Below are 25,151 nucleotides of genomic sequence, written 5' to 3' on the forward strand. Positions count from 1 at the left end.
AATGTGTAACCATGCTTCTTTCATGCTTTCATGTTGTTTCTAGGAAACCTGAAAATGCAGGCAGTGGAAGAGCACTTGTGTTTTCCACTAAGTTGTCTGTTTTGTAGGTGCTGAAGGGAATCTGTTTGCCCTCCTGTGATGACATAAGTAATGAAGGCTCCTTTTAGTCTTGAAAAGGTTACAGGTAGAGCGGAGAATACCCATTTTCACTGTTTTCTAGTTTTGGATGTTTCCTCATGACATGTTTCATTTGCTTCATGCTTTTTGCTCATCAGGAGGTAGATGGGCCTCTTGGGAATTGTCCTGTTGCAAATTCTGACCTTCAATCTGTTAGGACTAGGAATTTGCTACTGCTGTTTCTGAGTTATCAGGCATCTGATGAAGTGAAGACATTCTGTTTCTTCCTCAAACTTGTCAGGGTACCAGCTGAAGTGTTAAATTGTAATGAATTGTACAATAGCTGATCTTTATCTTCTGTTTCTTGTCTTCGGTTTGAAACCTCAAAGAATTTAGAGGAATATAAAACTAAACAAAAAGATATGATTAAGGAAATTCTTTATAGAGATTTCAGCTTTTGGCTGATCATTAATTGCATTAATAGTTTTGGTTCTGAAATAACTTGGCCATCTCAGCTGAGAGAAGTTTAATGGGTATATAGTCTACCAGCCACAGGAGTTAAACTGTAGTTACTATAAAAGTAAGTGACAAAATGCATCTTCCTTTGACTTTTCGTCTTTACCAGTTCAAATGAGCTGGGAGGAAACAGTCCAAGCCCCATTTTACAGAAAAATGCCTGTAATGAAGGCACTGAAACTGGTTGCACAGTGCCATCATGTGGCTGCTTGTTATGCAGCCACACAGGTAAAAATAGTCATTGGTATGCAAAATGCCAGAAAATGTGGTATGAGATCCCATAAGGATATGACACTAAATCAACATAAATGTCTGTTTGTACATGCAAAAAGTTACAACCTACATCTTATCTGGAGAGAGTCACTAGTGCTTTGTATGTGTTATGGAAGTTTATCATAGTAAAAGTTATTTTTTTAGTTGATTCAAAATATTTACTGTGACCAAGCATCTAGATCTATTATTTGAACCTCCAGAAATAAGTTTTCTGTGCCACATCCACATGTGTGTATACATGTGCACATGTCAAAACATTTAAAATGTGCTTGTTAGTTGTAGGATTTCATACCAAAATGGATGAGCATTTGTATATTTGTAAAGGTGATAATGAAATGATTCAGATAAGCCTCTTGGTACTGATAGACCTTAATCTTGAAGCCCCAAAACTTGTTACTTGTAGGTACAGTGGAATGGGTGTGCAGAAAGCACAGTGTGAGTCAGACTTGGGAATATTGTTGGTCTGTCTGCATGAGAATGAATGCTGCTACAGCGTGGAACATAAGGTAATAATACTAAAGAAACTGAGTTCACACTATTGTAATCTTATTTTACTTAAATATTTAATCCTTTCAAAGTCTGGGGAAAAAGAAACAGTCATAGGTTTTGTCCTGTCTTTCACCTATCCCCACTTTTTTTGTAAAATTATGGAAGGGTGTTTTGGGTGCAGAGGAACACTTTCTGTAGGAACCTTTTTTGGGTGTTTCATCTGATTTTCTACAAATACTGTCTCTTATAGCTGCTGGCAAGCAACACAAGCCAGTCAAAGTTAGGTCTGAGTAAGAAGCAAGCAAGGTTTTAAAGATTTTTTTTTTTAGTTGTAAATAATTGAGACCAAAAAGGCATGTTTTATCACATAGCCCATCTCTGAGCCAAAACAGGAGTGTTGCTAGGAATCTTGTGTGTGGAATATAAATCTGTATTCAGCAACACAATGCAAAAATCAGTTTTCTTTATACTACCACTACAGGTAATTAATATTTAGTGTTTAAAGATTGGTTAGCTTTTTAAAATGTTGGCCGTGATCCTTTTGGTTTAAAAGATTAAAAATAAATAAATGCTAATGTCTGATTTCAGACACATCCATGACAAAACCCAGAGTTAAGTCTCTATAGCAGATCAATGATAAAGTTAACTTAAATTTTGGTTAAATTTTAATTCTCAGCACCAAATTTCAGGTGACTGAGAATATTTTTGTCTCCTACAGTAGTGTACCTTGTCTGGGGCTTTTTGTTCTCATTGGGATTTCTGGTTAATGCAGGTCCAAGTTTTTGCTTTTATGAAGCTTTATTTTGTAAACATTCATCAGAAAGATTCATTTGTTTCAGGTGGCTTTTATTTTCCCCATTTCATGTACTCTTCAACTTAGCTGGCTGGGGTTGAAGGAAAATGCATGTTTCTGTGACTAGCATGAGAACAAAGCTGTGATGAGACTCAGTCTGTGGCTTGAGTTTCCTGGCTGCAGTGACTTGAGATCACAGTCACAAAAGCATAGCCTCCTAATTAGAAAATGTAAATAAACTCTCTTAGCCTCAGAGCTGCAAAACTAGCTGGTGTCAGCCCATGAAGTGCTGGCTTCCTGAAATGCAGGGAGCCTGGTTGCTGGGAAATTTGCACTGCTTCATGCTATTTCAGTTAGGTGATAACATTGACTTCTACTCATGACAGAAAAATAACTTCCTTAGCTGTTTTAATGTTGCTATAACATGCAGCTTTTTATACTCAAAGCTTTAATTTCTGTTGTGGTATTACCAGGAATACATGCAATGAGTTCAAAATGTTGTGTAGGGTAGTGGTCAGACTACAAAAGTCTTATTTAAAACTGCTTGTAATGTTTTGGTTTACTTGCTTGATCAGTTTATGCTTCTTGCAAAGATCTGAGATATTTGGGGTTTTAAATGCATGGCTGTGGTGAACTTGAATGCTTGCTTGGTGGCTTGTTCTCAGTTTGAATGAGCCTTAATAGGCCAGTGTAACTGTACTGTGACTGGGAAATCTGGATTGTAACCAAGTACACAGAGCAGGTACCTTTTTAGTTGGTTATCACTCTGTAAAGCATCTTCTTTGACAGTGTTCTGGCTGTGAGAACCACTTTAAATCCTTACCTGAATTTCTGTAAGGAGAACTTGGAGATTCATATAAAAATAATCTCTTAGAAGGCTGAGTAAAATTACTTCAATGCACATCAGATATTTTATCCTGTTTGTAATGTTCTGGCAGCGGGTGGCACCATGGTAACAGCATGTATTATGGCTTCTCACTCCCACAACCTGACAGCTGTGGTGTGATGATGTTTGCCTTTGGTACATCATGCACAGTGCAGGCATCTCTAATGGGTTTCATTGCTTCATTAATGTGAAATGGAGGATAAGAGTCAGCACTAAGGAATTCAGTGTGTCTTTACCCTGTGACTGGAGGGAATAGTATATCAGCCAAGGGCATTTTTATCTTTCGTTGTTTAGAAAGAACAGAAATTAGAAGCCTGGAGGCAATTGGTCTCTCTAGGGTTAGCAAAGCCATGAATCTTGTAACTTTTAGTTTCACTATAGTTTTATTAGTGTTAGCAAAGTACTGTACAGAAATACAATAATGTCCCTCTAACTAGCCCCAAAGTGGTACTCGCTGTTTTCCAAGAAACACAGGCACTGATCACATCAGCATGTCTATAATGAGGTTTATATACACAATATATATTCAGTAACTGGTTGTTTGGGATCTGACTCCAAGCATGTGTTTCTGCATACAACTTTGCAAAGCATGTAAGAAAAGCATAATTGATAAATTTACTTCTAACTGCAGTTTGGGAGAAGTTAAAAGCATGGTGGGCCTGTTGTGCTTGAATGATCTACAAAATTAGCGGGAAAAGTTAAAAAATATGCCTAATGTGTATTTTCTTGCAGTCAGATTATGAAGAATGCCGGGATGAAAAAGGAGCATGCAAAGAACTTACTGGGGTGACAACTTACTGGGGTGGGTGTTTTGTGCTTTTCTAACAGGTGAGGTAATCTCTCCCAGTTAATGAAGTTGGAGGGAGGTTCATGGAGCTGAAGGCATACTTCTAGCTCTAGATATTGTGTTTGGTTTTTTTGTGCTAGCCAAATTATTTCCATAAGCTGTATGGAAGGTGGAGCCTTTGGAGGCCTTCAGATGTTGGTCTTCAGTGGCTCAGGCTGGGCTTCCTTTGAGCACTTCTGCTCAAAATATATAGCCAATGGGTAAAAGCATGTTGTAAGTCCCTCTGTATCATATAGCCAGGATTGCTACAGGCTCTGGTGGAAGTGATTCCCCTTTTTATTAGTCAAGGGACAAAACTGAGATTATTATGCATAGGGAGAATATGTAAAGACTGGAAGAAGGGAGAGCCTGGAGTCTGTAATATATATATTTACTTAGAAAACTGCTCCGAGTCAATACTTTTCCTGCAGCTATGAATTCTTTGCTTAAGGGCATATATCAGGCATGTCCTTTATGTGTTTGACACCGTCTGAAGTGACCTGAACCGATCCCAAATGCTAACTTTGGGAAAGTTTAAACCAGGAACAAAATTAGACTTTGTTTGATCTCAGTATGACTAGTAATGATGATTTACACAGCACTGAAAAAGATCTAAGATCCAGTCTGCAAGGATATTGCCAACTGAGATGCTGAACTTGTGTTAAGAGTTGCTGAGGACCTTTAAGATCAAGTAAGATGGAGGTACTGTTTTGGTGATGGAGATTCTTTCTCTTGTATCATTTTTCAGTTACTTAAAGCAGAATTAGAGATGCTTCCTTTGAGATGGTATAATGATTGGTGTAGCTGTACACAAAGAGATTTGAAAGAGGGCAAGGAAAACTTTTTTTGTATGGGACACCGAAGATTCAAAGAATAGCCAGAATGATGCAGGGTGATAGACATGTCCTTCTTGGTGACAACACTTCTCTCATTGTATCTTAAATTTAACTTCTAACTCCAGTGTGGCCTTACCCACAGCCACAGTCCCTTCAGAAGTAAACCTGTTCCAACATGGCCTTACCTATGGCTGCAGTCCCTCCAGGGGTGTACCTACTCTGTCATGGGCTTATCCATGGCCACATGCTCTAGCATGACCTCATGCACAGCCCCTGATGCTTCAGGGTGTACCTGCTGTGCCACAGACATAATCACAGCCATAGATGCTTTGAGAAGTACCTGCTCTGGTGTGGACTTATTCACAGCCACAGATGCTTCAAGGTGTCTTGCTCCCATGTGGACTCATCCATAGATCACAGTCCCTTCTCAAATTCACACTGGAGTTCCAGCCTGTCCATTACAGCAGCACAGAAACAGCAGCAATGCCCTGGCCCTGTGCCAGCCCAAGCACATCGCCATTGCTGTTATCAAAATGTTCCCAGGCACAGCAGAGTAAGATGATAAGGAGTACAGCAAGCAGCGAAAGCAAAAAGCAGCCACTGGCAAGCACTAGACTCTAATACACATTCCAATCAAATTTGCCATTATCTTGTATCCTTTGAGCCCCATGTTGGGTGCCAAAAAGGACTGTTGTGGTTTAACCCCAGCTGGCAGCTAAGAACCACACAGCTGCTTGCTAACTCCCCTGCAGTGGTGGGGTGGTGTGAGGAGCCAAAAAGGCCTTGACTCTGTGTAAGAACTGCTCAGCAATAACAAAAACATCCCTGTATTATCAACACTGTTTTCAGCACAAATCCAAAATATAGCCTCATACTAGCTACTGTGAAGGAAATTAACTCTACCCCAGCCCAAACCAGCATAATAAGCTTCATAGATTTTAAAACAGCTAACAATGTCCCAGAAAATGCTGACTTCTGACCTGAGAAAAACCTTTATTACCTTGCCATACCATTGAGGCATATTCTGGCAGCAGTGTCCAGTGTAGATGGCACTCATACTTCAGCTCACAAATGTGGTATTTTGGGGTTGAATATTTTCCTCAGGAAGCCAACTGCTGGAGAAAATACCTAACAAACAGCTGGTTTTGAGCTATTTAAACAGTTAGGAAAGAATCTTTTACTTTTAATGAAAAGCATTCAGTTTGGTTTCAGGTATATGCATTTAGTTTCATTTTCACAATTAACCCTGAGCCTCCTTGATAAAAATGTCTTTTGGAGCTGAACTGTCAGACAGCCTCTCTTTGTGGTAAGTGTGTATTTCCAACTTGAGGAAGGGTCCTGCAGAAAAAAATAAATGCATGGTTGGGGCAGCTTTGTAGGTAAAGACTTCATTTCCTCTGCCTAGCAGTCCAGAGGTAAAACAGCATCACAATTAAAAATGATCCTTGGGGTGCATGCTGTAAATCCAGCCTTTTACAGGTCTGCAGCCTCAGTTGAGCCCTACCTTTGCATGGGTGCTCAACAACCCTGTGAGATCTGCTCTAGTGTTTCCTAGAGACCAGATTCTGCATCTTCTGCTCTTTCCTAATTCAAACAAAATCTCCATGAGCAAAACTTTTAGAGAGCACTGAGTAAAACCAGGCATTTCAGAAGTGCTGCATTCAGGAGGGGGTAACTGCAGCTTGTGTGGACACATCCAAGCCCCCTTTTGCCTCGCTCTAGATCTGTTGAGCCTTGTGGCTTACACACCACAGTCCTCTGGCTCTTCTCCCTCGCTGAGGGGCCTGTGCTGTCCGGCCTTTTGGCCCCTGGGCGACTCCAAGTGCTATAGGAGAGTGCTGTGGGCGCAGGGCCCCTGCCAGCTGTCGGAGAAGCGGCCATGGGCCGGGCAGCTCCTGCCTCAGCGCAGCTCCTGCCTGAGGCTTCCTGAAGTGGGGGGGTCTGGGTGGCTGCACCAGCGGCCACCCGGCTGCAGGGTGTTTCTTCTGGGACAGCGGCCTCAGCATTGTCGGTACCTGTGAGGTGTGTCGCGTTTGTGCGGGATTTTGAATTCTCCTGAATTGTGCTCTTAGCACCGCCTCGGGAATCCTACCTTTAGTCCTGGCCTTTGCTCCACAAAGTCGTGAAGCTGTCATGTCTCAAAAACCAAACTGCTGCACAAGGTCTCTGCAGAGTGAGCGCAGCTGAGCAGTACTGGTGGGAGCTGCCGTTCTCCTGGTGCTTTTTTCCCCTGTTGCGGGCTGAAAACTAGTTGAATTCTCAAGTTTGGTACTGCACGTGGGGTGGGAAAGCCCATGGGGTGAACTTCATGCAGTGGAGGCAGAACTGGGTGTGGTTGAACTGGGGAGGTGGGACTGGGAGAACTGGGCTGTCCTCACCACAGCTGTGAGGTGGGAGCGCCTGATGCTGGCGAGAGAGACGGACCTCATCCCCTTGGCACGGGCGGCTCTTTGCTGTGGTGGCATGAAGGACAAGGCTGCCTTTCTGGAGGAAAGACCCCTCCTGCCAGACCGCTGCCTGTGGGGAAAGCTGGGCCCTTTTTATTGCGGTGGCGATCACGAGCTATGTGTTGTGTAAGTGCAGTCTTCATCCGTGAATATAGAAGCTAATATGTATTTAAATATGGACACGTTTGTATGTACTTATCGCAAAGAGAATTGTTCACAATTCTTATAATGTCATTAATATGTGCATTGACACAGAAGTCACAGGGAGGGCATTTGCTGTCTGGCGAGGTGTTGAACTTGCCGCATTGCCGTTCAAACAAGTCTCCAGCGGACGGCAGAGCCAGACCCTGAGTGAAAATGAAAAAGTCAGGGTGGGAGCTCGGAAGGATGAGGATAAAAGGCTGATGACACGATTTGGGTTACTTGAGGTCAACATGTTTCACTGGTGAGAGAGGGCATTATCACTGTGAGTGACCACGCAGGATGGCTGTGGAAGGATCCAGAGACCTCGGTAATGGCATCTGAGGGGCTCCAAGTGTGGGTGCTGTGGAAAGCCAAGAGGAGAGGGGGGGCAAGGACATGGCCGACAGCTCTGGGTGTGAGGAGGGGTAAAGGCGGCTAAAGGAGCCGGGGAGAGGAAGCGGCACCCCTGCACCGAGCCCGGGGGTGAGCAGGCGGCCGACGGAGATGCGGGGGGGGTGAGGATGAAGATGAGGATGAGGCCTTTGGCAGTCAGGGTTTTCCCGCCCGCCCGCCCGCCAGCCGTTCCGGGCAAGCTGCGCCACTAGAGGGCGCCCCCGCTGCCGGCCAGCGGAAGAGGGGCCGCCGACCAGCGTTTCCTGAATGTCTCCTGTGGGGGCGCTGCACGGCGGGGCTGGGCCCCGGCCCGGCGGCAGGGCGCCGCTGGAACGCGGGGACCCCGGCCCGGCGGCAGGGGGCCGCAGCAGGGCAAGGGACCCCGGCCCCGCGGCAAGCTGGAGCGCGGGGACCAGCGGTGAGCGGGGCAGGGGCAGAGCCTGTGCCTTACGGCTTCCGCGGCCATTGCTGCTCCCTGGGCTCTGCCGGCCACGCAGCCGCGGCTGCCAGCAGGGCTTCCCTCCGCTTCCCATTCCCATTGCTTTCTACGGCCACAGCACTCGGGGCGTGTGACTTGGATCCCAGTAAGAAGACTTCTGGATCCTCAATTATAGACCCTTGTCTTCCCTGAGGGCAGGGGTTGACCCTTGCTTCAAAAACCAAACAAATGTGTTTTCTTGTGAACTGTGACAGCGTGACTGCTGTGCAACAATGGAGAGTGTCTTTTAGTATTTCTGTCAGTTTTCTCTCCGCTGCTGCTGCTCAGATTTCTTCTGACACCCAAGCAAGATACTGCTGTTAATCTTCTGTAACTAGCCAGCTAGGATACTGAATATTAGTGGGTTTAAGCAAAAATCCCTGGAAACGTTCCCATTCCCCACAGTGTTTTTTTCCAGCTGTGGTGTGAACATGCACTCAGAAGATGGAGAGATGCTGTGCCTCAGCGCGAGCACAGGGGAGAGCAAGCAGAGTTCCTGCAGACATGAAGTGCAAATCATCCCGTTCTTCCTTCTCTGGTAAACTCCCAGCTATCCACAGAGACGCAAAACCAGTGCGTGCCTGTCCCTGCATCGAGGGATGTCCCTGGGACTGTTGCAGGGAAATCCCAACCGCGGGGCCCTGCGGGCCCTCACTGCTCTCCAGAGCAATATGCGGTTCTGCAGTCCGTGGGGTGAATAATGTGGCCAGCCTTCCTTCTGAAGCTTGGGCAGATGTGAGAAGTCCACGTGGTGAACAGGTCCCTGCTGAGGTCTGAAGAGCAGCACTGAATAATTCTGCAGGGCAGTGATAAAACGGCTGCTCCACGCACTGCTGAATCATCTGGCTTGAGAGGGATGGGCTGTGGCATGCAGCAGATCTCAGCAGGCACAAACCCCCTCTGTGCTGGGATGTCCCCATCAGGGGATACCAGCTTTCAGCAGAACTGTTTCCTTGATGAGAATATTTTCTTTGGCTGTTGTTCCAGTGCAGGTTCTGCAAAGTCTCTATGACTCAGCTTTGGAATGAGAAAAAAACCAACACAACAAAACCAAGCTTGAATCAGTTGTTGTTTGGCTTCAGTTTTCTGTAAGCCAGGTGAGCAAAACCATTCTAGCTTCAGGAATCAATAAACAAACATCGTGTTTAGCTAACCTTATCATCTTGTTCCTTAATCAAATACAAGGTGCTGCTGGAATTTATTAGTTCAGAGGGTTTTGCATTTCATTCAGCATGGTAGCAACCTCCTTTTAAAAATCTGATTAGCCAGAATTGGGGTTCTCTGTACCTGCTGCTTGTGGAAACTCCAGGCAGGAGAAATAAATTGTGATTCTCTCTGATGGATTCTGTTCGTTTTCAGGGAATGTACCAAGTTCTGTTCATCTAAACATACCCAGCAGCAAACAGTGAGTGACGGTTTCTTTGCTCTGAACCTCTTTTCAGCTTGAAAGCTTTGTCCATACAGTTTTCTTTCTAAGGCTGTTAAGGTATTGCCTAGTCCTTGCCCATCACCTTCCTTCTTAAAAAAATACACAACCCTTGAGAGCTGTTTTTAGCAGCTGCATGATCCTTTTTCTGGAGTAGAGCCTATTATGTTTCATCTCCTGGATTTTGTGAAGGAGCTTAAAAATTCTTTTTAGGTATTTTAAATTATCAGTTAAAGTGTCCCATTCTTATGAAAGCAAGACTTCTAATTCCAAAGCTGACTTACAAAATCTTACTCTGTAAAACTTAGGAATGAAACTTAATTTTGTAAATGCAGTGTCCCCTGGTTCCAGAAGCATGCTGACCTATCAAACTACGTGCAAGAGAAAAAATCAAAATCAAATTGGAAACATTCCTGTGGGAAATTGATTCCAACAGCACAGCACTTTTCTAAGAATATTTATTCCACTGGAAGGTGTTCAAAACTTGCAAGTTGCAACCAGATACTGCATTTTGCTTTTTACCTTCTACCCAGTATTGCCCCAGCTTTTTTTTCAGATAAGAAGTTCTCAACAGCTTCTTTCAGTGCTGGTAAACCTTCCTCTGAAGTGTTTTGTTCTTCTGTGCCCATCTTCCCACGCCTTACTCTGAGTTTCTTTTGAAACTAGGAAGGATTTGGAAATGCTTTGCATTGAAATCTAATTGCCTTGAGGAAGCTCATGTTCTACTTCATTTGTGTCCTGGTTCCCCAACCTGGTATATGTGACCATGCTGTGACTCTTAAGTCTTTTGCTACAGTGGTTTGCTGCTTTCTAGAAGCTTATTCTAAGAAGAAGCAGAGGGCAAGGGCCTTTTCTAGTGCTGGAACTCAGCCAGTTCTGTCTGTCCTTCTCCAGGTTTTGTTTTTTTTTTTGGTCAGTTGGAACTAGCATCCTATTTTTCTGATTAATACAGAGAGCAAAAAATGATTTTTCCTCCTAATAGCTTCAACAGTATGCTTGAAACAGAAGCCAACATATTAGGAACCTGATGCACTATCTGTGGAACAGCTAATTCTTTAACTATTTTGTCCTATTTAGGAGTCTTCGAAGGTTGGTGGGAGTTTGTTACCAGTCTAGGATCTCGGTGCTTGTGCAACTCTCTGGGCTTAAGGGCTGACTGTTATTTCCTGGTACAGCAACTGGGAATGCAACATTTCTGTGTGATGGACAATACTGTCAAATATTTAGACTATAATGTTCAAAGCTGTCTGTGTGACTTCAGAACCCAGGTTCTATTTTTAGATGTAGCTTGTGTGCCTGGAGGTACACCTACAAAAGGACCTGGGCCTCTTTTTTTACCTGTCCTCAAAATGCAGATCCTCAGAACTCCTGCCATAATGCTGCTGAGCTGCAGTAGCACTGATGACTTATGGCTCTTCTGTTTACTCCAGATGAGTTCTCTGATAACCATCTGTTTCTAGGCAAGCAGCTAGTCTTGTTTATGCCTAAGCCCTGCTAAGAAGTTCCTTGGCCTCCTTGTTCTGTGGAGGACGATGTGACAGTGTTTTCAGAGCAGTTTCTTCTCATGTGGGACGCGGGCAGAGTAGGATGGCAACTGAGGAGGAGGTGTTGGTGTTTCTATTTCCAATAGCACAGTACTCATCTGAGTGCGTGAGAGGCCAGTGTTCAAATTTCAGGATGCTCGAGGGGACTCGAAATCCCGATCCCAGCTGAGTTATTCTGGAGGACTCTTCTCAGCTGCTCCTCCTGAGCAGAAGTGCTCAGGAGGCTTCGGTGTGCCTGGGCAGGGTACGGACGAGCTGGTGGCTTGGTGGTTAGACTGCTTCTACAAGAAGGAAAACTGGTTAGAAGACAATCCTCTGCATGGAGAAAATCTTCCCTCCTTTGGGCAGTGGTCGGTGAAGAAGCATCCCTTTTCCTCACTGTTCCTGCCCGGCTGATGCTCTCTGCTCTTGAGTCCATTCACTCTGGTTCTGGATGTCTGGGTCCGTGTGCCGTGGCTGGGTGTCTGTGGTGGAAGGGGTTGCTGTTTGCTGTCCCTCCTGCTCAGGGCTGACTCACTTCCCGCCTTCGTAACTGGTTTGAAACCTTCCTGTTTTCTTTAACTTCTGTCTGCAAAGCATCTAGTGAAGCCATCTATGAAGCTTGTGACAGAAATTGTACTGTGCTGCCTGGTACTACTTTGCATCATTTCTTTTCGCTCAAGCTGGCTGATAGGGCAGCAGTAGATTTTTTTTTTCTTCCCCATTGAAATGCTGCATTCATTTTAGCGAGAGCCATTTGTCACGAGCGTAGGGTGCACGCGAGCCCAGGGCTTACCACGGGCAGCAGCTCTCAGGCAGGAGCGAGGCAGCAGAGGTGCCGCAGGCCAGGACCGAGGTGCGGTGGCAGATCTGTGGGTTTGTGTGGGGTCTGACTGCGTTGTGCCGGCTCTCACAGTCTTGCTTTCACAGATGATTAAGCCAGTCATGGCAAAATAGTTAAGCGAATGATAAACCTGAGTAGAATAACTCTGGCAGGGTTTTAAGACACTAGGACAGATAGCCTGGCTGTCGTGGGGGACTCTGAGCAAAGCTGCAGGGGTCGCGGGCCGTTCTGGTAAGATCCAAGCCCTCTGTGCAACTACAGAGCAAAATTCTTCCTTTAGGATAAGAAATATGTGCATGTACATGCACTCACGTACACAAACAGACTCTGGGGGGTAGGTTACTGCCTCTGTATGAATCTCTGCAGGCATTTCCTACTGGGAATGCTTCCCGGTTTAGAAAAACATGTCATGGAGGGTAGCTGCAGCTCTCCTGTCTTGGCATGTTCCTCCCTCTTTTGTAAGCCCTGTCCACAAGCAGAGCTCTGTGGCTTCTGGAGGCTGCACAGGTCATCAGGAATACACAGAAGGCCTGTTCCTACCATCCTTTCTCTACTCTGCTACCCAAGCATGCCCTACGTAGCTCTGCACTGCCTGCGTAAGAGGTGGGAGCACTGTGTCCTAATTTATATGCCCATCACAGGGCAAAATAAGAATTGGCTAATCAAATCCTACCTGGCTTGTGATACAACCATAGCCTTTGTAGGTGTGCAAAGTGGTCTATGAAAGGTGCATGATTTATGAAGTATTTCCTAGGTTTCTCTGTCAGGCCAATCTCTTTTCAATCAGTTGTATTGGATATTAAAGCAATGAGACAGAAATCAGTGGGAGAGCTCATAAAATTTCTAAGTCAATTCAGCTTAAAGTAACCTGACAACTACATGCACAAAAGTAAAAAATAATTTATATTTTTTTGTATAAGGCTCTATATTCTAGAAAAAGATCCACAGAACTCATCTCTCAAGGGAAACCAAGTGAAAGTTTGCTTTTAACAGTATGGAGGGAGAAATTCCAGTTTCTTCAAAAGTAATATGGATTTTGCCATAGTTTTCAAAGGGACCAAGCTGCAGCTCCTCTTGGAATTCATAACTCATGGTATTATCTCACTGTCTGTCACAAAGAAATACTATAAGCAGGGATGGAAGATTTATGAAATCATGCAAGAAGTGACTATATGTTTACTGTGCTTTCTGAAGGCTATATTTTTTGTGAAAGATATTTTATATACAGGACCTGATTTATCTCTGATGCCTGCATGTTTTATACTGCTGTAAAGATTTTAACTAGCTTGGGAGAGATCCTCCCTTCTGGGAGGACCTTCCTCCCCAGTGAAAGAAGGAACTCAGCCCTTCATATTTATGCAGAATACAGTGAACAGCAATAAATAAAGCAGAGAAGCTGGAACTACCTGGTGGTGATGATACCGGCACCTGGCTGTGATTTAATGCCTTAAGAAAGCACTGCGTGACCACGCATTGTGTTTCTGATAGTGCTGCACTCAGGGCTGTAGTGTTACCTTGTTTGGCCTTACATAATATTGCCTCAAGAAATTCCAGCCACTGAATTATGGTAAGATCTAGACTTCTTGTCAAAAAACAAATTCAGTTGGTCAAAACTTTCTAGGTGAGATGCTAAGATGATAATAACCATCCTGACTGTGTCAAGAGCAGTGCACGTATATTGCCTGTCTCTTCACTTACCAGTCACTGTGTACAAGCTTTCTTTTTTTTTCCTCCTTTAGTCTTTGCTTTTGTTTCACAAAGCGAAGGGGAGAACCGGTCCTGTATCTTTCCTTCCTAAAGGCCTGTGTAAATGTTTAGGCTTTACTGGTCACTTTTCTGCTTTTGCTTGGAAGATGTGCTGAGGACTGAGGAATGTGATTCTCTCACCATGGGACTCCGGTTGTATTTAGCTACTTTCTGCTTTAGGTTATCCAGCTGTGACACATGCACATAATGAAACCTACCTTTTGGGACCCAGGAAACTTGAATGATCTTTACTTAAAGAACCAGCAAGGATGTATTGGTCAGCAGGGAACAGATTAATTTAGTTCAGTGTCTTTTACAGAGAGGTTTTTAAACCTGGGGCTAGAACGAGGATGCATTTTGAAAGTTGTGCCAGTGAGCACTGCAAATACAGCTGAATATCAGCTTGAAATATGACTCTTCCTCTCTTCCTGTGCAATGACTCATGCAAATTCATTTAAGCATTTTTATTGATAAGTCCTACTAGGACCTTTGCTTCTCCATGCTCAAATTTGACACAGGGCAGCATCTGAGAGTTCAGACATGGGATTTTGTTAGCCAACACCAGGTCTCTCATGCTGCTGAAAAGCAAAATCCCAGTTCCAGATGATTTTGAAACTTTGGGATTATTTCCCATCTGGATCTGAACTCAGTGTCAATGGATCTGCCTTCCAGTGTTAATTACTATTGTTACATATTTTACCATGGGTATTAAAATGATGAGTGGTTTTGTGTCTGAAACCTCTGCTCTTGTGAAATGTATCTTGTGTATTACTCTAATTGGAGATCTGTAAACCAGATCTTGGGATGAAACAAAAGATGCTACATACTTTTGCCCTGACTTTGGACAACCTGAGCCTTTGTACTGACTTGGAGGAATGTAGTTATTAACAATAAATATCTTCCCAATTTTCCTCTTCTCCAAAGTAGCTGGTCCATACATGAGTTTGTTTTTGTGGTAACCCTTAGGGTGAGCGCAGCAGAAAACATCAGAGCTCTCACGAAAAGCATTTGATAAATTTTATGCTCTGGGAGTGGAAAAGAGATAAAGCCCTGACTGCTTGCAGACCTGCAATACCTGGGAAAATGTTCCTAGTTGCTTCCAGACTCACAGACGGAGTGAATTTCTTCAAGATCTTCAGAAGTTGCCTGTGAAGGAGAACCTCCTGGAATGTATCCTAGAAAAACTCCCTGGCCTGGCTGAGATGAAGGAGACCAGTGGAGCAGGAGTGATTTCCTGTGGATGAATCCCAATTCAGTACCCATCTGAATTGGAAGATGTTGGGGGTTCAGACTGTGGTGGTGGAGATTTACTCTTCCAGGGCTAAATCCACAGATCAAATTGTAGAGCCTGCCATTAGCCTGCGATGAGTGGCTGTGAAATGGGTTTGGAAACATCTGTCTAATGCCTGGTAAACAAGTGTCTATATTGAACAAAACAAGGATTGCCACACTTCCCAGCTTTGCCGGAGAAGCATGTAGGATGAGTGTGCACCAGAGTTTCAAGAAAACCCTCTCTCTCTCAGAAACAATCTGCCTCAAGTCAGTGGTGAACAACATCAGGATGGAGTAAGCAATCCGTGCTGCTGCTTCTGCTGCGTTACTTGTTTGTGGATAAATAAAGGCATTTAATTAACCAGACATATAATTCCACTCCTTTTTAATAAGCTTGGATTACACACACTGAGCATCTTGATGCAGGTATGGAAAAGTAGATTTGTTTATGCCAGTTTTAAACATCAGTCACATTATTTTGGATACCAGCGATGTTAGACTGCGAGGCTAATCTCTTCTCCGTTAGGGTCTCACTTTTGATTTAGATTTTAAAACTGCATTCAAATGAGGTTTTGACCGAAACTGAATCACTATGTACTTGAAAGCTAAAGAGCTTATCAGGCATCTGATAATGTTTTCAGGATTTCCCCAGATTAGACCGCGGAGTGTACAGACAGGAAGCTGAAGTATTGAGCGCCTGACCAGAGCTTCCTCCTGCACAAGAGTGGGGGTTTCTCTGACTTGAATCTTTAGGTCTACGTGTATGGTCTGAGCCTTGAAATCTAAAGGATAAAAAGCACCCAAATTTCCCAGTTGGGTCCTCTGAGCAAGGCGAATGGAGCGCTTCATTTAAGCCCCGCTTGCAAGGTCAGCAAAACAGTTCTCACCTCTCCCTGCTGTTGCGTTACCTTCCTGGCTCTTTATCAACCAGGGAATCAGAAAGGGACTTTCCAGAGCTATAAACATGTGAGCTGAATAGATGGAATGAACCCGTATGCAAATGAGTTTTGATTCCCTTCCCTTTATAAAGTTAAAATGTTTTTGAGAGAGAAACAGATACTCCAGAATGTGGGTGTCCGAGATTGTTACCTTGGACTGGCTGTATGTCTCTTCCTGCTGTCTGTCTGTCTGCCTTTCTTTCTGTCTGTCTGTCTTTCCATTGTAGAGAACAAAGCGGAGTGATGTAAAATAGAAAATGAGAAATGCAAACCTGTGGTGATTGAAGAGGAGGAAGGAAAATGAAAGAGAAAAAGCTGAAGAGTGGGAAAAAGATAAAATAAAATGAATTTTGGGGATTCCACTGTGAGTAAGAGCTGAAAAAAATGTAAGCTGATTTATTACATGCTTATCTTCTGCCTGAGAGCCAGTACGCGTTGTATACGTGGAAGGTAAATTGCACATTAAAGATTGAATCAAAACGCCAAATTCTTCCTCGATTCCTCCAGCTTTAAACCAGAGTAATTCTGTCAGCTTCAACGGATTTACATTTTGTAACAGCAGCAGAATCAAGATCAAGTGTTTTAAGTCATTTTGAGTTACATTTATGCTAAAGCGATGAGAAATTTAGAATGACTTTTAAATACTGTTGTGTCAGGGAATCTGCATGTTTTCTAATGCTTCTTTTCACCGGGCAGGAATTTTTTGCTATTGTCCTTCCAGCGCTGTTATGACTTTATTCTGAATCCAATGGCAATTCAGAAACAAGGGGTGTGGTAGCATTATGTGCATTAATATTTTCCTTGCATTATGAGTTACATAGATTCATTTTTTCTTTTAAATCTGTATCTTAACCCACTTAAATAACACCTATTTAAACAGAGAGAGGATGTGAGTTAATTGATGTGTGTATTTTTTTCTCTCTCTCCATCAAATGCCACTGATTTTGAAAGTACAATGTTTGATTGCAGCCGAGGGGTTTGACTGGCTATACCTGGTCTTCTTTCACATTGATCCTTTACTTTTTTGAAGATGGTTTATTTATTTTTTCCTCTATGTGTTCTGAGCTTATCTAGGCATCCAAAAATTTGTTTTACAGTATGGAAAAATAGATGAAGGAAACGCCACACCTTTCTGTGGTGGAATTTCCAACAAATTCCCCCTTGGGTTAGAAGGGTGCAGAGATGGGTTTCTGCAGTCTGCAGGATAAGGCAGCTCCCACCCTTCCACCTATTAGCCTGAATAGAGACAGGCAGCTGCTCTTTTCTTTTTCTGGATAGTTTGCTTGCTGAAAAATGCAGTTTTGAATGAACTGAAATTATTTACAAAGCTTAACTGAATGCAGCAAATAGTACTGGGGAAATAATAAAAAAGTGAAAATATTTTAATATTTTCAGAATTAAACCTTAATTTTTTCCTTGAAAAATACATTTTCATTTTCTTAATTGCTCTAATGCAATAATATTAATAGCAAAAAAGAAACAATTCTTTGTTTTAGGCCAAAAAAATACCTTGTACCTAAAATGAATGTGTTTTGTCTTCAGAAAATAATTTTTTAAAAAATCATTCCAGGTTCAGCCAAATGACATTTTTCTTTTGCCTCATTTTTCTTCTTTTTGGCTAGTGGATGAAAAAATTGCTAATCGACATAGCTTTGGTGCAGACCGTTATTGGGACCAGCTATATTTCACAGTCATCAGGAAGAATGTTGAGATTTTATTTTTTGTGGGAAATGGTGATGAAATGTGAATTATTTTGATGACAAAAATGTATACTTTTATGTCTTTTTGTTTGTCAAATTAAACACATTATCCATCTTTTCCCATAATTAAAAAAAGAAAGGAGAAAAGTCAGTTTTCATTATTGAAATGGATTTTGTGTATTATTTTTGAACCGATTCCCTAATTTCGTGAGCAAGGCTTCAGGTACTCTCTCTTCTGCAGCTTTTCAAGTATCTGTATTCCATCTCAATTTGCTTTGGGGACGAGGCTTCACGGGTGCTTAAAACAGTTTTGTTGTTGGATAAGTGGGGCCTGGAGCTCCTAGGGAGCGGGGGGAGCGGGAGTTTGAGGATTGCTGTGATTGCAGGACAAGGGCCTGAGGTTGCAATGGGGACTCTTTTGCGAGACAGAGGTTTCAAATATGTTGATGACTACCTGTGACCTTCCTGGGGGGATTCATTAAGGAGAAACCTGAGAAAATTGATTTAACGCTGCATTTAATCCTTTAGTGGATACTGGATATCCAAGTCCATTCTGGCAACTCCAGTGGTTTTATGCTAAAAGTCTGTGCATGCATCAAAGAATGTCTTTACTTTTCACTGTAATCATTAGCTGTAGTCAACATACTTGACTAAATATTCTAGGTGTGATTATGCTGAATCTAAATAGCACTTAAAATTATTTTCTTTAAAATCAGATCTGGTGAGCTCAGGGGGGAACAAGATTTAAAATCCTGAATAGGAGGTGAGCGTATCCCAGAGGAAAGCAGCGTCAGGTCTCTGCAGGCTGGCTGTGTCAGCATTCCTCAGCCTTTTCTAATGGAGCCCCTTTGAAACAAAAATCTTGGACAATTTCACATGCCCGAAAAGGAGCCGTCCGCACCTGCAGGCAGTCCCAGGCAGCATCCAGAAACTGGCTCCCAACTCTGTCTGCCAGCACTCGTGCGTCGCTGCCAACAGTGTGGGGATAGATGTGCGGTTTTTCATCTTCTAAATGAGATTGTTCATGGATCAGCTTCTGGTGTCTGACAGCAGCGGTCCACAGCCCACAGGCTGAGTAATGCTACCTAAGTAGCTTGCAGGGGTTAGGGTGCCTTAACCAGGTCACAATTCATTGCTCTCATACTATTTTATTAACCGTCATGTACCTTTGTCTGAACTATGGCCAGTTTCCATAGTACTTGAGCTGTTTCATTATTCTAATATTACACTGGTTTGTTTCAGTGAATTAATATTGAAACAGACCATATATGTATTGAAAATTTGCTTGCCATTCATAGACTACTTTATTTTCAATAAGTACAGTATAGTTACAATATAAAATATAAATACAGTAATCTTTTATATTTCAAGTATTTATATATTGAACCTGTTTGAAGAAAAAACCCCAAACCTCTGGCTTCTAATGGATTACTAACATTACAGTTATTTATTACAACGTGCTTTTCCAAATAAACTCCTTGCTGGGTGATCGTCACATTCCTTTTTTAAATAATGGGAGGGTTACAAAAAGGTGATTAATTGATGTTTGCCCGTTTGTTTTTTAACTGCTTATACAGAGTCTAATCATTTTGTGTTAGTAATACACAGTATAATAGTTATGCAGTGACAAATACTGTGAAAATCTGTGTACTTTCAGCAGCTGAAACATTGCTAGTTCTTTTGAATTATTAAAAATGTGGAAATTGGAAGGGAACAAGAAATGGCCATCTACTCTCTCCTGTTTATTTTTTTCCCTCTTCCTATTTTTTTGGCTGTTTAGATCACATCTGAAACATATGGATTGACCAGTGTGTCAATGTGCAAAATATGTGGTTTAGACTGTTTACATTCCTCTACACTGTTTCATCCTGTCATCTGAGAATATATAAAAAAGCAAAAATTATGGAGCCCATAAATGTTTGTATTCTTCAATACAAAAAACCTTGCTGAAATTGTCTCCAGGGCTGTGACCTATTACGGCTTGCTGTAAGTATAACTGAAACTATACTATATTGTAACTATACTGTAAGTATATGCTATAGAGATTACAAAAAATAATACTTAGTATTAGAAGTCTTTATTATTTTTGCTGATGACCAGAACTTTTTAAAAATATGAAATAACATTTTCATTATGCACTTTTCCACATCACTGTTTTAACCATCTGCAATGTATATAGATGGCCGACTAGGTGTAAATATATGTTTTTCTTAGTGATTTATGCCTGCTATTTATTTTGCCATGTATTTTTTCTTTAAATTAGTGAAAAAATGCAAAAACCATCAGTAAATTTTAGGTCAAAAAATGAAGTGGAATATGCAATGATTTTTATCTTTCATGAAGCAACATGGTCTGTTGCACAAAGTACTGTGTTGTTGGAAAATGTGATTAAAATGGAGACAACAGAATTGAACCTCCAGATAAGCAGAGTGGAATAATTCTACGGGAGAGGAAATTGAATGTTTGTTATTCGTGACATAGACATTGGCAGTAGAAATATAACTACTGCCTGAAATTAAAAATGCATCCAGGAAATAACTGGGCGTTTCAGAAAGCATATTGGGAACAAATGCACTTGCTTCTGCCCAGCCCAGAATAAGTGCTTGGGCTAATACCCAATACTTTATCATGAGATGTGAATTTTTTTTCAAATACAAATTAACTGTTCCAGGGTTGTTGTTTTTTTAATTTTTTTTTTTTTTCTTGTTGGTTGCGGGGACAATGAAAGTGTCTGTGTAGTTGCTGGGCTGAAGGCACTATGGACCTGATGCATTTGTCATCTTGAAGGGTTCAGGAGAAGGAATACCTACAGGCAGTTCCTCAGCTGACATTGCTGATGGTCTTCACTGACGTGGTGAGAACCTGGGATGTAATCCTGGAGCAGGGTGTGCTTAGCACCAGTGTATCTATGTCTGATGTGAACTGATTGATACTGGCAGTATTTAGCTCAAGAGCAAAGCTTAGGTGTGCTTTTTCTTTAAGACTGCATCCAAACTTTCGTCTTGGGTTTTTCAGTGGTAAACGTGATCTTTATGGAGCAAGGAAAGATTTATAGCATCTCTGCATGTGAACATTCTTTGCCTGTAAACATGCATATTAGCTTTACTGGAAGGGATTAATGATATTTAAGGTGTGTTAATGGGTGGGCAGCATTTGCCTTGTAGCCTAAGCAACAGAGTCAAGGCTTTCTTGCTGAGCCTTAACTTGTGAGCAGACCTGCTCTGCTGTTGGTAGGAGTGATGGAGAAAGACCCGATCAGTGTAGAAAGGGCTTGATTGGTTTTGGTGTGGTGTAACCCTGAGCGGGGACAAGGCAGGCTCCCCAAGGCCCAGCACACCGTGCAGCTCCTGCAGAACAGTGAGCTGGGGAAGAAATTTGAATCGCTGTGGAGATGAAGGGAGGCTGCCTGTCCCGGGCTGAGCAGGGACAGACAGGCCAGGGCGAGCAGCCAGCCCAGCCGGGCGACGTGGGGATGCTTCTCTGTGGGAAAGTTCAAGAAATGCGGGCAAGAGGGAAAGTCAAAGAAATGGGGAATTTTTAAATGGCGAAGACCGGAAAGGTCAGGTAAGGGTTGGAAAGGCTGACGGTCTGGGTTTTAAATGTTGAGATCTGGGCTCACCACGCTGAGCAGCCGTTTCTCACTGACCAGTGCCCCACCAGCAGACAGGCGGGTGTGAGACCAGTCTGCCGCTGCACCTGGCGGTGCTGTCACAGGGCATGAAGGAGATCTGCCCAGCAGGCAAAACACCCTGCGGCTCTGCAGAGCATGCAGCCCACGGCCCCGCTTCTGAAACCCTCAGCTCTCACGCCTTGCAACGCAGCAGGCCAGCTTCTGCTGAGTCTATGGCTGCCTCTGGTGTCACTGTGGTCCCTTCTGGCTGTGAGTTTTCCTTTTTTTTTAATCTCAAGATCTCTAGAATGAGTTCATCTTCCATTTTGCCCTCTTGGTTCAACTAACCAGATGTCAGTGTAGCTGTGAGATATGTATTTTTCTACTAGCTGTGGGGAAAATGTATTTAACTAAGTAAGGGTGAAGAAGATACATTATGCTCCTAATGAAATGTGACCATATTCATATTTTATTTCAAGTTCCCCATCGGTGCTAATTAATTACCACCCATGATGAGCTCATTTGAATAGTATCTGGATTTCATGTGAAGCTGCACTAGATCATTAACTGGTTAAGAAGCATTAAAATCTCACTCTTCAGTTGTATGTTCAAAGAAACGTAGATGTTGTATTAAAAAGAAAGGCAGTAATGGCAACATAGAGAATAAAAGTAGGGGCCGATAAGGAAAATGCAGAGAATTTACTTGATGGCTTTAGGATCTTTATGTTCTTTTCCTGTTAAAACATATTTAATTTGAAAGGAAACTTATGGGAGAATAGTCTTCAGGCACTTAATATTACTTAATCACCCTAAAAAGGTTTGCCTTTCGGTGTAACGGTAAAACTGTATATGATGATTGCCTATTAAGTATCTGTCCTGTAGGAATAGTTAATTCTGGTGTAATAAGATCTCCAAGCTATATGGTACTTAGTGACCTTGCTGGAATAGGAAAAAATAATGTTTTTTCAAAAAGTAGATTTATGGCCTGTTGAAAAGACTCACGTCCTCACTGCTCTTGCAAAGGCAGAACAATATAATTTTATGGGCTGTCTTGTTTGCAAATGCATGAATTTAATCCTTGAGTAAATGAGTTCTCAGAGGGAGGGGGGCACTCCAGGAATGACACTGAAAGGATAGAACATGTGAAGCTGATGAAGGGTCAAAGCAGAACGTGGCTGAAACCGGCATTGTGGTTTTTTAAGATCAGAGAGCGCTAATGCACTGTGATGGTATTAAACTCTGCAGGCAAACGGAGAGAGAGAGTTTGACCTTTTCTCCTCCTTGGCTAAAAAACCTCTAAAGCCAACTTACCTTGAAAATGACTGTGGAATTATGAGGATGCAACGGTCCATACCTGCCCTTTAGGGATTTCACTAAAACACCGGCTGTGCCAGTAGAGAGCTCAGCTGGGCTGTCCTCCCCAAGGAGACTTTTGGGACGGGTCCACCCCAGAGCTCTGGGAGGGAGCGGAGCTGCCTGCCACGGCGGGTGCTGCAGGTTCCCGCATCTGAGATAGTAATCTCAGGGCATATTCGTATGCATCGCTGTCTTGGGACGTCTGCTCTCTGTGCTCATCTCCCCGGCAGACAGCAGCTCTGCAGGCGCTCGCCCGGGAAGCGGGAGAGGTGGGTTTAGCTTCCCGTGAGCCCCGGGCTGGGGAGCACCCCGCGCTGCGCCCCAATGCCCAGCTGCCCTTCTGCCCTGGGTGGGGGCTGCTGTGGTAAGGCCACCGGCCGCGGCTGAGCTAGCTTAGAGCTACCGCAGGCCCACTTACTGTGTTTCATGGAGGGGCAGTTAATATTTTTCCTTGTCATTGGTGTGCCGGATTGTGCAATGCAGACGAGTGCCAAAGTTCAGCGTCCCTGGCTGTGCGTGCTGACCGTGCTGGTGCCCAGGTAGTGCCAGCTCCTCCCAGGTGCCCTACAGAAACGCCGGGCACTTAACGCAGGCAGCGGCACTGTCCCAGGGGCTGGGCACTTCCATCCTTTATTCTTCTTGACCTTCTCTGTTTTACCATATCATGTTTTCATTGATGATGGTTTGACTTTTTTCCTGCTTGAGATTGGAAGAGTGATTACCACGGAAGGGCTGGGCTGCTGGCGAATGTGTTGCTTAACGTCAACAATGACCTTCTTAGCAAGAAACACTCCAGTGACCAATCAGAAAAATCAGACAAGCAAAGTTTATTGCTATGGTATCCTATTTCAAGGTTGCAGATTAAGTTGTGTTTTGTTTGAGGGCCTTAACAAGACGTTACTTTTGTTAATTTGTTTTTCCTTTCCTGTAATGGAAGTCTCACGGAGTCAACTGACAGATTGGTGGGACTGAACTGGGCTGTGGGTACCACAAGACGGTTACTTTGCAAAAATGTTTGTTCAGAGGTTTCCCTCCCAGCAAGAGAAATAGTTAAAGAAGCATATTTTTAATTTCTGTTGTTTGGTTGACTGGTTCAGCAGCCTAAGAAAACAATTACAGTCGTAAAGACATAGGCACACTGTTGGATACCGCAGCAGCGGAGCTGTTGGATATCCTGCCAAACAACGCGCTCTGCACTGAGCCTCTGCTGATTTGGCTGCGTGTGTTGCTAATTTAGCTGAAAAAGTGACACTGGGTGTTATCAAGAATCGTTCAGTGCAATTTTCTCAGATGTTTGTTGTTCATTTGAGATGAAGGTTTTAGAGATAAATTTAAGAGTGGGTTCCTAGTTAAATTAAATGATCCAGAAAACCAGATAGTAATTGCTCTAGGATAGGCTGTACAAAGAATAAGGTTTTCATATCCACACAGTGTGGCTGCACAGTCACCAGTATCCCTGTCTTCAGCTTGACTAGTGAGCTTTACTGGGGGAGCTCTGAATTCCTGCCAGGGCTGGGCAAATTTTTGGATGGAATAAGTTGGGCTTTTTCTAGTAAAAAAAATGGAAATATTTTGCAGCTTTTAATCAAATTACTTTCTCAGGAAAAGCTGGAAACTCCTTGATGCTTTTTAATTTTCACTCAATATTTTTATTTCAAAAAAAATTATGTATTTAGAATTTAAGAAAAGCAATACTAAAACAAAATAATTCATTCTTCTTGAACCACTCTGTTAAGTAAATTTACTTAAATTTAGTTTTTGAGGCTAAAAGATTTAATCTGAAATCCCCTTATCCCCTTGACCTCCAAATATTTTATTACAGACCAAATATTCATTTTCACTGAACCCAAAGGGATTTTTTTGTGATGCCTCATCTCATTGGAACATAAAGAAGTATGTTTAAAATGTTCCAAATAAATCTGAATTTATTTTTTTTTATAACTAAAACAACACTGTTTATAAATGGTGCTATGCAGACGTAACATCTAATTTACAGATAAATGCATCATCCAACATCTTATCCAATCTATTTTCCCTCCAAAATTCCAAGTTTGGGGTATGAAGTTTAATGAAACTTGTGACTTCTCTTAGGTTTGTCAGAAGTGATGAGGTGTTTCCTGTCTGAGATGTCAGCTTTGATCTTCACTGCATTTGAACAGTACTTATCTGTAGTTCAGAACTGCCTTTGGGTGAGATTGTCACCCTGGGATGAGGTTGTCACATCAGACAAAGTTGTGTCAGGGTACAACTGTGCGTCTATAATACTGAAGGCTTCTGTTTGCCTTTTTGCCACCCAGACTTTGATGACACTGAAGGGCTGCACCAGTGCCAGATTTCCCTTCTTTTGAGCTTCTGGATGGATTATTTTGTTAACAAAGATTGCTGTGTGACTCTGGAAGATTTTACCTCTGTGTCTGTGTTGTCGTATTAAAAAAAACAGGGAAGGAAATTTATAACTTACCTCTTTGAAATTCTCAAAGGCTTCCAGAAAAGTGCAAA

This window comes from Buteo buteo, chromosome 24 (assembly GCF_964188355.1).
Source record: "Buteo buteo chromosome 24, bButBut1.hap1.1, whole genome shotgun sequence".
Classification (NCBI taxonomy): Eukaryota; Metazoa; Chordata; class Aves; order Accipitriformes; family Accipitridae; genus Buteo; species Buteo buteo.